Source organism: Oncorhynchus tshawytscha, unplaced genomic scaffold (genome assembly GCF_018296145.1).
Source record: "Oncorhynchus tshawytscha isolate Ot180627B unplaced genomic scaffold, Otsh_v2.0 Un_contig_6245_pilon_pilon, whole genome shotgun sequence".
Lineage (NCBI taxonomy): Eukaryota > Metazoa > Chordata > Actinopteri > Salmoniformes > Salmonidae > Oncorhynchus > Oncorhynchus tshawytscha.
The window spans coordinates 28,158-39,978 of NW_024608324.1; the positions used below are offsets into that span (position 1 = coordinate 28,158).

Consider the following 11,821-nt stretch of genomic DNA (forward strand, 5'->3'; position numbering starts at 1 on the left):
CGGTCTCGCTCTCTGTCTCTCTCTCGTTATGTCGGTCTTGCTCTCGTTATGTCGGTCTCGCTCTGTCTGTCTCTCTGTCTCTCTCTCGTTATGTCGGTCTCGCTCTGTCTCTCTCTCTCGTTATGTCGGTCTCGCTCTCTGTCTCTCTCTCTGTCTCTCTCTCTCTCCATCGTTATGTCGGTCTCTCTCTGTCTCTCTCTGTCTCGTTATATCTGTCTCTCTCTGTGTCTTGTTATGTCTGTCTCTGTCTCTCTCTTGTTTGGTCTGTCTCTCTCTCGTTATGTGTCTCTTTCTCTCTCGTTATGTCTGTCTCTCTCGTTATGTCGGTCTCTGTCTCTCTCTCTCGTTATGTCTGTCTCGCTCTCCGTTTCTCTCTCTCTCTCGTTATGTCTCTCTCGTTATGTCCGTTTCTCTCTCGTTATGTCTGTCTCTCTCTCGTTATGTCTGTCTCTCTCTCGTTATGTCCATTTCTCTCTCTCTCATTATGTCTGTCTCTCTCTCGGTTTCTCTCTCTCTCGTTATGTCTGAAGTGCATACGCGGGCCAACAGTAAGCTGGATGCGGGCCAACAGTAAGCCATGCAGAGTTCCCTATTTTCCATGTGTTCCAGCAGGGCACAGAAAATATCCTGCTTCCAACAGACCCAACCTGACTGATCCTGTGCCACAGAAAAATACCCTGCTTCCAACAGACCCAACCTGACTGATCATGTGCCACAGAAAAATACCCTGTTTCCAACAGACCCAACCTGACTGATCCTGTGCCACAGAAAAATACCCTGCTTCCAACAGACCCAACCTGACTGATCCTGTGCCACAGAAAATACCCTGCTTCCAACAGACCCAACCTGACTGATCTGTGCGACCACACTCACATCCATCTATACCTCTCACCATAGGAGCTGTCTATACAGCACAAACACATCTGGGAGCAGATTATGGCAGAATGGCATTAGTCTCTATAGACAGGAATGATATGAAGCTGACACCGTGACAGATGTACAGAGTGGTAGACTTTATTGTAGTTCACTTGTAGGTTGTGTGTTATCTGTGTGGGTCGGTACACACAGAGGCAGACTACTGCTTTGATCTTCAAAGAGAGATGGGCTTCAACAAAGGGCAATAACAAGATAATAATGATCACCTAGGGTTGTTCTAAATGGCACACTATTCCCTACACCGGCCTATGGGCCCTGGTCACATGGTAGTGCACTACATAGGGAACAGGGCGACTTTTTGAAAAAATACAATGCCAATCTAGAGCCATTACTCCACAGATCACAGAGTTGCGCTGGCCTTATAGCAACGGCAATATCTTACCCTGCCAGAGTGGGTGTTATATCTATTCCATGGTGCCACATTGCCCCCTGGTGGTGAAGCTTGAGATTGTATTGTTGTTTCATAGGAGCGGGTGTGTGAGCACCGAGTAGCTACCTAGTAGTAGCAGTAACTACCTCTCAGAAATACCACATCAGCTAACCACCAAGCTGAGCTCATGTAACTCCAGCTGTTGATAGTCGTTTCTGTAGTTCTCATAACACATTCCTAATGTCTGATCATGTTATGACAACGTCAGTAAAGAGCCTTGGTTTGTTGGAGCCGGGGAGCAGCTTATAGGAGCTGGAGCCCATCTCCTGTTTCTGTAGTGTGAGGCAGCTGTACAGGTACACCCCTTGGACAGGATGCTAATCTATTGCAGGGCAATGTAAGTAGGTTACAAGTTTTTGGTTAACAATAGAGGTTTGGACATGAAGGAGTGAAGGACTCCAACTGAACATGTTTCCACATGTTGTCACTGTAAACTGTGACAAGATGTATGTCAATAGGTGTGATAAAACATCACAATATCTTATCAACCTGGGTTTTCAGAGGGCTCATCTATGAGAACACGTCAAAGAACACTGTTTCAGAGCAGGGCTCTTTTCTCCAAAATCACGGCTACAGATTGTGAGAAGTCTTAGACAACAGCGCCACCATGTGGTGGAGGTGACACACTTCAACATTCCTGGGTTCTCATGAAATGACTCCACTTGGCACACACAAAATAAGAAATTGCTGCATTTTTAGACTTAATTTCTGTAATACAATTGCAACGATGAAGTAAGTATGTCTGTACCACCTGTAAAAACAGTATGGTGGAAGCTCATCATTACACTTTTACCTGTTCATTGTTTTAGATCAGTGAAATGAAGGAGAGGAGGTGAGGAGGGGACAGAAAACATAGACAGGTGACAAATAGTGATCTTACATTGATCCAATATAACTAGTATAACTAGTATAAAACACATGCAAAGATGTGGCCTATTGTTAACAGTTGTGGCCACGTCCTAAGTGGAGAAGCAAATAAGAGAAGCATTAGACAGCAGAAGTCTCCAGACAACTCTCTATGGAACATGACACAATAGTAGTTAGCAAGCTTCTAAAACTATGGGAAACGAAAACATTTGGTGTAATTACATTCCATTCCCAATCAGGTCATGTTAAAAGCACAGTGGTGAAATAGTCGTTGGGTAATATACCTTGTAAAGAACGAGATGTAATTATGCCCCTAGCGGCTGTACCTCGTAAACAACGTCAAAACAGTGTAAACAATGTATTTCACCAGAGGGGGCGCCAAAAACAAGGACACAATGTTGTTCTCATCAACGGCACAAATCATTATACAGTGTCTGGAGAAAGATATGTCATAACCACAAAAATTATGTAGATTAAAAACAGAAACTAAATACGTTCTAAAGCTTTATGGTCAGGCTTAGTATTGCTACACCCGCAATAACATCTGCTCAACATGTGCATGTGACCAATAACAGTTGATTTCATTTGAGATAATTCCAGAATAATTCAACAGGTGTTGAATAAATGTACCATTGTGCTGTCGTTGCAACTGATCAAACATCTGATGGAACAAAGATCCTACTGCTTTGAGATGATCATGCTCTTTCATGTAACCTGCAACGGTAAAGTCCTTAATGAATGCAGTGCTACATACAATCAGTTTCTAGGCTGCGCTGCATTCCAACGTTGTCCCATCCCTTCTGGGAGGCAGGCAACTGGTCGGGTAGGGTGTGTCCAAACAATATCTCCTTCCTCCTGCCAATCAGCAGATGAAACAATTGCTCAGCATATGTGGGAACTTCAAGACTGTTGGAAAAGCATTCCAAATGAAACTGGTTGAGAGAATGGCAAGTGTGCAAAGCTGTCATCAAGGCAAAGGGTGGCTACTTTGAAGAATCTAAAATATATGTTGATTTGTTTAACACTTTTTTGCTTACTACATGAATCCATACGTGTTATTTCATCGTGTTGATATCCTTACTATTATTCAACAATGTAGAAAATAGTACAACTAAAGAAAAACCCTTGAATAAGTAGGTGTCCAAACTTTAGACTGGTACTGTGGATCCTTCTACCAGTCATTTTCCAGCCCTGTTTACATGTATATTCTACTACCAGTCATTTTCCAGCCCTGTTTACATGTATATTCTACTACCAGTCATTTTCCAGCCCTGTTTACATGTATATTCTACTACCAGTCACTTTCCAGCCCTGTTTACATGTATATTCTACTACCAGTCATTTTCCAGCCCTGTTTACATGTATATTCTACTACCAGTCATTTTCCAGCCCTGTTTACATGTTTACGACCTGTTTACGACCTTTTGCCACATTTCTTTGTGACCTTTTGCCACATTTCAGGCTTCAAACATAAAGATATAAAACTGTATTTTTTGTGAAGAATCAACAACAAGTGGGACACAATCATGAAGTGGAACAACATTTATTGGATATTTCAAACTTTTTTAACAGATCAAAAACTGAAAAATTGGGCGTGCAAAATTATTCAGCCCCTTTACTTTCAGTGCAGCAAACTCTCTCCAGAAGTTCAGTGAGGATCTCTGAATGATCCAATGTTGACCTAAATGACTAATGATGATAAATACAATCCACCTGTGTGTAATCAAGTCTCCGTATAAATGCACCTGCACTGTGATAGTCTCAGAGGTCCGTTAAAAGCGCAGAGAGCATCATGAAGAACAAGGAACACACCAGGCAGGTCCGAGATACTGTTGTGAAGAAGTTTAAAGCCGGATTTGGATACAAAAAGATTTCCCAAGCTTTAAACATCCGAAGGAGCACTGTGCAAGCGATAATATTGAAATGGAAGGAGTATCAGACCACTGCAAATCTACCAAGACCTGGCCGTCCCTCTAAACTTTCAGCTCATACAAGGAGAAGACTGATCAGAGATGCAGCCAAGAGGCCCATGATCACTCTGGATGAACTGCAGAGATCTACAGCTGAGGTGGGAGACTCTGTCCATAGGAGAACAATCAGTCGTATATTGCACAAATCTGGCCTTTATGGAAGAGTGGCAAGAAGAAAGCAATTTCTTAAAGATATCCATAAAAAGTGTTGTTTAAAGTTTGCCACAAGCTACCTGGGAGACACACCAAACATGTGGAAGAAGGTGCTCTGGTCAAATGAAACCAAAATTGAACTTTTTGGCAACAATGCAAAACGTTATGTTTGGTGTAAAAGCAACACAGCTCATCACCCTGAACACACCATCCCCACTGTCAAACATGGTGGTGGCAGCATCATGGTTTGGGCCTGCTTTTCTTCAGCAGGGACAGGGAAGATGGTTAAAATTGATGGGAAGATGGATGGAGCCAAATACAGGACCATTCTGGAAGAAAACCTGATGGAGTCTGCAAAAGACCTGAGACTGGGACGGAGATTTGTCTTCCAACAAGACAATGATCCAAAACATAAAGCAAAATCTACAATGGAATGGTTCAAAAATAAACATATCCAGATGTTAGAATGGCCAAGTCAAAGTCCAGACCTGAATCCAATCGAGAATCTGTGGAAAGAACTGAAAACTGATGTTCACAAATGCTCTCCATCCAACCTCACTGAGTTCGAGCTGTTTTGCAAGGAGGAATGGGAAAAAATGTCAGTCTCTCGATGTGCAAAACTGATAGAGACATACCCCAAGCGACTAACAGCTGTAATCGCAGCAAAAGGTGGCGCTACAAAGTATTAACTTAAGGGGGCTGAATAATTTTGCACGCCCAATTTTTCAGTTTTGATTTGTTAAAAAAGTTTGAAAAATCCAATAAATGTCGTTCCACTTTATGATTGTGTCCCACTTGTTGTTGATTCTTCACAAAAAAATACAGTTTTATATCTTTATGTTTGAAGCCTGAAATGTGGCAAAAGGTCGCAAAGTTCAAGGGGGCCGAATACTTTCGCAAGGCACTGTATATATATATACACACACACACACACACACACACACACACACACACACACACACACACACACACACACACACACACACACACACACACACACACACACACACACACCATAATAATTATTACTTAAACTATTTTGATATTGATTACTGCACTGTTGTGTACAGCTTGGAAGTTAAGTATTTCACTGTACTTGTGGATGAGATAATTACATTATAACTTCAAATCAAATGTATTTATAAAGCCCTTCGTACATCAGCTGATATCTCAAAGTGCTGTACAGAAATCCAGCCTAAAACCCCAAACAGCAAGCAATGCAGGTGTAGAGGCACAAACTTAATCTTGAACACTCCATAAATGCTTAACGAATCATATAAGCCTATGTCACACTCCATAAATGGTGTATGAACATACATAGTGCACCTTGTCACTTCTGGGATTTCACCCTACAGTGGACATTGTTGTCAAGCTTTACAAACCGTTTGTATAAATACGCTTACAGAATTGTAAAGAAATGTATGTAGTGCTTATGAAGCTATATGAAGAATTTATAAGTCGTAATTTGTTGAAAGTGGGACTGAAAAAATAATGTATTAAATTAATCAGACGCTGAAATGAATCAGATCCAAAAGTGACTTAAAGTTACAAAAACATACATGCGGGTGGAGGCAGAAAGTTAACCCACTATTCATGTGTTGCAAGTGGCATGTTCTACCAACTGGTCTACAGAGGACTATGTTCTACTAACTGGTCTACAGAGGACCATGTTCTACCAACTGATCTACAGAGGACCATGCTCTACCAACTGGTCTACAGAGGACCATGCTCTACCAACTGGTCTACAGAGGACCATGCTCTACCAAATGATCTACAGAGGACCATGTTCTACCAACTGATCTACAGAGGACCATGCTCTACCAACTGATCTACAGAGGACCATGTTCTACCAACTGATCTACAGAGGACCATGCTCTACCAACTGATCTACAGAGGACCATGTTCTACCAACTGATCTACAGAGGACCATGTTCTACCAACTGATCTACAGAGGACCATGTTCTACCAACTGATCTACAGAGGACCATGCTCTACCAACTGGTCTACAGAGGACCATGCTCTACCAACTGATCTACAGATGACCATGCTCTACCAACTGATCTACAGAGGACCATGCTCTACCAACTGATGTACAGAGGACCATGCTCTACCAACTGGTCTACAGAGGACCATGCTCTATCAACTGATCTACAGAGGACCATGTTCTACCAACTGGTCTACAGAGGACCAAGCTCTACCAACTGGTCTACAGAGGACCATGCTCTACCAACTGGTCTACAGAGGACCATGCTCTACCAACTGGTCTACAGAGGACCATGCTCTACCAACTGATCTACAGAGGACCATGCTCTACCAACTGATCTACAGAGGACCATGCTCTACCAACTGATCTACAGAGGACCATGCTCTACCAACTGATCTACAGAGGACCATGCTCTACCAACTGATCTACAGAGGACCATGCTCTACCAACTGGTCTACAGAGGACCATGTTCTACCAACTGATCTACAGAGGACCATGTTCTACCAACTGGTCTACAGAGGACCATGCTCTACCAACTGATCTAAGGAGGACCATGCTCTACCAACTGGTCTACAGAGGACCATGTTCTACCAACTGATCTACAGAGGACCATGCTCTACCAACTGATCTACAGAGGACCATGCTCTACCAACTGGTCTACAGAGGACCATGCTCTACCAACTGGTCTACAGAGGACCATGCTCTACCAACTGATCTACAGAGGACCATGCTCTACCAACTGATCTACAGAGGACCATGCTCTACCAACTGATCTACAGAGGACCATGCTCTACCAACTGATCTACAGAGGACCATGCTCTACCAACTGATCTACAGAGGACCATGCTCTACCAACTGGTCTACAGAGGACCATGCTCTACCAACTGGTCTACAGAGGACCATGCTCTACCAACTGATCTACAGAGGACCATGCTCTACCAACTGATCTACAGAGGACCATGTTCTACCAACTGGTCTACAGAGGACCATGCTCTACCAACTGATCTAAGGAGGACCATGCTCTACCAACTGGTCTACAGAGGACCATGCTCTACCAACTGGTCTACAGAGGACCATGCTCTACCAACTGGTCTACAGAGGACCATGCTCTACCAACTGATCTACAGAGGACCATGCTCTACCAACTGATCTACAGAGGACCATGCTCTACTAACTGATCTACAGAGGACCATGCTCTACTAACTGATCTACAGAGGACCATGCTCTACCAACTGGTCTACAGAGGGTCACTCAGTAAACCCTGGCCTAAGACATAGGACCCACTCCTGTCATGTCTGTGGAGGGGAGTGAATGACGGAGGACAGAAGGGAGGGAACAACATTCTGGAGAGAAAAATACATCTGGCCCCAGTGGCCATCACAGCTAATACACGCCAATAAGACCCTGGAGTGTAATCAATGGCTAGTTACACTAGAGGGCGGCAGAGACTAACCCAGTAATGCCATGGAAGGACCGACTCCCCTAGTCAGTTGTACAACTGAATGCATTCAACTGAAGTGTGTCTTCCACATTTAACCAAACCCCTCTGAATCAGAGAGGTGTGGGGGGTGCTGCCTTAATCCACTGAATCGACATCCAGTTGATTCAACTGGTTAGGGCTCCAGCCTGGTCACAGATTGTGTGGTCTTGTCAACTCTTATGGTCATAGCAACAGCAAACTACTGGATTCTATGACAGTCACTTGATACATAACACATTGATAATATGCCAATACATGGCCCTGCAAAATATAGTCAACACCTTCTCTTTCCAACATCACGAGTTGCTATAATAACTAACTTTTATTCAGGATATGTTTAAGAGAACAACCTTTGGGATGTGGCCATCTCTACCCCGTGCTGACACTGCAGTCGGAGTAGCTTCACCAGCTGGTGTTGGAGGGGATACAGGACAAAGCAATACAAACGCAATTCACAGACTGCTGGCTGTGGAGACTGCTCACCAAAAGGTCACGCATCCACCCAGTGTCCTCCCCTCTGTCTCTGAGCAGGACCCCTCTCCAACTACAGATTCCACAGCACTTGTGGCTATAACAACCTGAAGAAGTCTGAAAAGGCCAGTTTAACAATCTCAGTCTGTTCAATACACATCCCACACACACACACACAGAACTACAGACACACGGATCTAACACACCTCATTGGTGATGTGGCTGCCGTGGTGGTCTGCTCTGTCTCTGGGGGGGGTCACACAGGACATTACACGCTCCTCTTCACACTGAAAATGTCTCCTTTATTCACCCCCAGAAAGAATGAAAAGGAGAGAGAGACGGAGAGGGGGACAGAGAACGAGGGAGCAATTGAGAAAAGGACCTCCCTGAGTGGACATGGGCACTTCTTTATCTAGCTAGGTAATACACACAGACATTGAAATGTGGCCCCAAACACACACACGTGGCCCCACACACACACATGATCCCGAGGAGTGAAAGAGAGCTAGTTAGTCGGAGGTGGTCACAGGTTTGGTGGAATGTGACATCCTGAAAATGGAACACAATGACACAAAGAGAAGGAGTTTTCCCTCCAAAAAAAGGAGGATGAAAAGAGAGGCCACAGAGTGTGAGAGAGAGAGAGAGATATTGAGAGAGAGAGAGAGAGGGATCGAGAGAGAGAGAGAGAGAGAGGGATCGAGAGAGAGAGAGAGGGAGAGAGAGAGGGATCAAGAGAGATCGAGAGAGAGAGAGGGATCGAGAGAGAGAGGGATCGAGAGAGAGAGAGATCGAGAGAGAGAGATCGAGAGAGAGAGAGGGATCATGAGGGTGGTCCTTACTTGTGTGCTAATTCTCACCTAATATGACACACACAAAGAGAGACAGACATATGCATACAGACACACAGGGACCTACACACACACAAAAGCATATAAACAGATGTACAGGTGCACACACAGACCTGCCTGAAAAACAACTATTCACACAGACCTCCCCGAAAAACAACTATTCACACACAGACCTGCCTGAAAAACAACTATGCACACACAGACCTGCCTGAAAAACAACTATTCACACAGACCTCCCTGAAAAACAACTATTCACACAGACCTCCCCGAAAAACAACTATTCACACACAGACTTGTCTGAAAAACAACTATTCACACACAGACTTGTCTGAAAAACAACTATTCACACACAGACTTGTCTGAAAAATAACTATTCACACACAGACCTTTCTGAAAAAAACTATTTTGCAGAGCCTCCTAGCTCAAGACATCCAGTCACTCAGATACAACAGTCACTCACTGTTCCAGACTGTCTCTTTCTTCGCTCTCCTCCTGCCCTTGGGACAGCATCTCCCATTGACCAGTGTGTTAGGATCCATAGTATCCCTGTGTGGTGGTGGGAGGTGGGTCCTAGTGGGTGGTGCAGTCTGGCCTTCCTGTTGCTCTGAGCGGATAAAGCAGAGCCTCTGTCCTGACAGAGATGCCCCTGTACTCCACTGGGAGACTGGGAGAGTATATTTGCTCTGTGTGTCTAACTGACTGACTGACTGTGCAGGGGGAGGGAGAGGAGGGAGCTAGACTGGACACATGCCCTCAGGCAACAACTTTACCTCCCTCTAGTCTACTTTCTCTCATTCACCCTTCTCCCTCGTCTCCCTCTTCTCATTCATCTCACTCATCTCTACCCTCTCACTCATCTCTACCCTCTGTCCTCTCACTCATCTCTACCCTCTGTCCTCTCACTCATCTCTACCCTCTGTCCTCTCACTCATCTCTACCCTCTGTCCTCTCACTCATCTCTACCCTCTCACTCATCTCTACCCTCTCACTCATCTCTACCCTCTCACTCATCTCTACCCTCTCACTCATCTCTACCCTCTCACTCATCTCTACCCTCTCACTCATCTCTATCCTCTCACTCATCTCTACCCTCTCACTCATCTCTACCCTCTCACTCATCTCTACCCTCTCACTCATCTCTACCCTCTCACTCATCTCTACCTTCTCACTCATCTCTACCCTCTCACTCATCTCTACCCTCTCACTCATCTCTACCCTCTCACTCATCTCTACCCTCTCACTCATCTCTACCCTCTCACTCATCTCTACCCTCTCACTCATCTCTACCCCTCTCACTCATCTCTATCCTCTCTCTCATCTCTATCCTCTCACTCATCTCTATGCTCTCTCTCATCTCTATCCTCTCTCTCATCTCTACCCTCTGTCCTCTCACTCATCTCTACCCTCTGTCCTCTCACTCATCTCTACCCTCTGTCCTCTCACTCATCTCTACCCTGTCCTCTCACTCATCTCTACCCTCTCACTCATCTCTATCCTCTCACTCATCTCTACCCTCTCACTCATCTCTATCCTCTCACTCATCTCTACCCTGTCCTCTCACTCATCTCTACCCTGTCCTCTCACTCATCTCTACCCTGTCCTCTCACTCATCTCTACCCTGTCCTCTCACTCATCTCTACCCTGTCCTCTCACTCATCTCTACCCTCTCACTCATCTCTATCCTCTCACTCATCTCTACCCTCTCACTCATCTCTACCCTCTCACTCATCTCTACCCTCTCACTCATCTCTCTCCTCTCACTCATCTCTACCCTCTCACTCATCTCTACCCTCTCACTCATCTCTACCCTCTCACTCATCTCTACCCTCTCACTCATCTCTACCCTCTCACTCATCTCTACCCTCTCACTCATCTCTACCCTCTCACTCATCTCTACCCTCTCACTCATCTCTACCCTCTCACTCATCTCTACCCTCTCACTCATCTCTACCCTCTCACTCATCTCTACCCTCTCACTCATCTCTACCCTCTCACTCATCTCTACCCTCTCACTCATCTCTATCCTCTCACTCATCTCTACCCTGTCCTCTCACTCATCTCTACCCTGTCCTCTCACTCATCTCTACCCTGTCCTCTCACTCATCTCTACCCTGTCCTCTCACTCATCTCTACCCTGTCCTCTCACTCATCTCTACCCTGTCCTCTCACTCATCTCTACCCTCTCACTCATCTCTACCCTCTCACTCATCTCTACCCTCTCACTCATCTCTACCCTCTCACTCATCTCTACCCTCTCACTCATCTCTACCCTCTCACTCATCTCTACCCTCTCACTCATCTCTACCCTCTCACTCATCTCTACCCTCTCACTCATCTCTACCCTCTCACTCATCTCTACCCTCTCACTCATCTCTATCCTCTCACTCATCTCTATCTCTCTCTCATCTCTATCCTCTCTCTCATCTCTACCCTCTGTCCTCTCACTCATCTCTACCCTCTGTCCTCTCACTCATCTCTACCCTCTGTCCTCTCACTCATCTCTACCCTGTCCTCTCACTCATCTCTACCCTCTCACTCATCTCTATCCTCTCACTCATCTCTACCCTCTCACTCATCTCTATCCTCTCACTCATCTCTACCCTGTCCTCTCACTCATCTCTACCCTGTCCTCTCACTCATCTCTACCCTGTCCTCTCACTCATCTCTACCCTGTCCTCTCAC

The 11,821-nt window shown here is 45.1% G+C and overlaps 1 long non-coding RNA gene across 1 annotated transcript; it reads right to left on the minus strand.

The window, feature by feature from the left end:
- Nucleotides 1–458: 458 nt before the first annotated feature.
- Nucleotides 459–3,056, minus strand: LOC121843447. The gene is made up of 2 exons (XR_006081572.1): nt 847–3,056; nt 459–797 (listed from the first exon to the last, which is right to left on the minus strand). It is a non-coding gene; the product is annotated as an uncharacterized LOC121843447 (long non-coding RNA).
- Between the last annotated feature and the right edge of the window lie 8,765 nt (nt 3,057–11,821).